The following is a 1,547-nucleotide window of genomic DNA, read 5'->3' as shown; positions in this document are numbered from 1 at the left end:
TAATAAATAATTACTCTAATATATAATAATTGATTATTAATTACTACAATAATATCATTATCTATATTATATTGATTTTACATAATTAAAGATGATAATATGATTAAAATAATAATTTAATAATTAAAACGCGAAAGAAATCGCATCAGAACCGTACAACAAGAAAGGAGATATTTTTTTCACAGACAAGTTGATGAAATAAAATTCCATATAATCAAGCAAAGATAAAACAAGATTATTGTAGATTTCATAATATCTGAATATAACCAATTAAACTCGCTACATACTTTTGAGTCATAATAATAAGGAAACAGAGTCTCCAAGTTCAGATAATGCAGAATTCAAAGAAGAGATTAAAGTCTCCATAACTTCTTTTTCATGTTCTCAAAAGCCAAGTCATCATCTAGCCTCAAGATGAAGAGTAGTTCGTTCTATCTGAGGAACATACAGATTACACTTTTCTTATCAGAAGAAAGAGTCTCTGATCCAACTCGAATTGAGCAGCATTCGATGGGTCGCCCTTGAGCATCATAAGCAGTCCTCCGAACGAAGCATATATTTCTCTGAAGAAATGAAAAGGGAAAAGAAAGCAGTGAGAACCGTATCAAAGCACCCTGAATTTGTCAATGGTTACTTAGTCTAGTGGAAAGCGAGCTAGATTCAGAAAGGGTGGTTCAAATTTGTATCATAGCAAATGTCGGAGTTTCCCAGCACTTCAAATCCTACATTGCTTGATTTTGATGAAGCTCTTTGTGACTGTAACACTTGCACCCTTGGGACTTTGACACTCGAATGTATCAAGATAAATTCATCACTGACTCAATTTGTTACCTCGGAATGCATCAAACTCAGTGAAACTAAATGAGTACAAATTGTGTAGCTGATGATCATGGATCTGTGCGTCACAGGAGCAATCTTGCAAGAGAAAGAAATCTTAGACGAGCAAAACTATACTATAGATTAGATATCTAAAATAATGAGAGTGCTGCTTCTACAAGTCTTACAATAATATAAAGATTCAAGCAAAAGAGACTAGGATGCTAGAAATAATAAAAATATAAAGGAAATTATCCAAAGTAGAAACAAACGAGACATAAACATTATTTTAACAAACAAACTTATTTTCAAAAGAATCTCTTTTTATTTATTTATTTTACATCATTCCCCAGCCAAAGAAAACTCAGAGTTCTATCAAGTTGAAGTGAAATTGCCTTTAATGAAATGAGTAGTTGCTTTATCATTATCTTCTTATCCACTCATCCCTTCCATTGTATAAGACAGTGTTACAACACAGTAACATATAAATGCTTCAATTTTGCCTTGCGTGTTTGAAAGAGTGCAAAAAATGAGAACGTCCACCTAAATATAAAAACTGGATTAGAGTTTAAGTTGATTGGATTATCAAACAAATAAGTATTAGAATAAATACTTCTTATAGTAAAGATTGGTAGAGTGAATATACAAGCTCTTGGTAGAGATACTAAAGACTTATAAACATAAGGATATATTCCCCTATATTGTACTATTATAGTCTAGAAAGTGGTTCA

Source organism: Curcuma longa, chromosome 4 (assembly GCF_044706935.1).
Source record: "Curcuma longa cultivar G26 ecotype Majalengka, Jawa Barat chromosome 4, ITB_CL_G26_1.1, whole genome shotgun sequence".
Lineage (NCBI taxonomy): Eukaryota > Viridiplantae > Streptophyta > Magnoliopsida > Zingiberales > Zingiberaceae > Curcuma > Curcuma longa.
Note: the sequence above shows the minus strand (reverse complement) of the source record.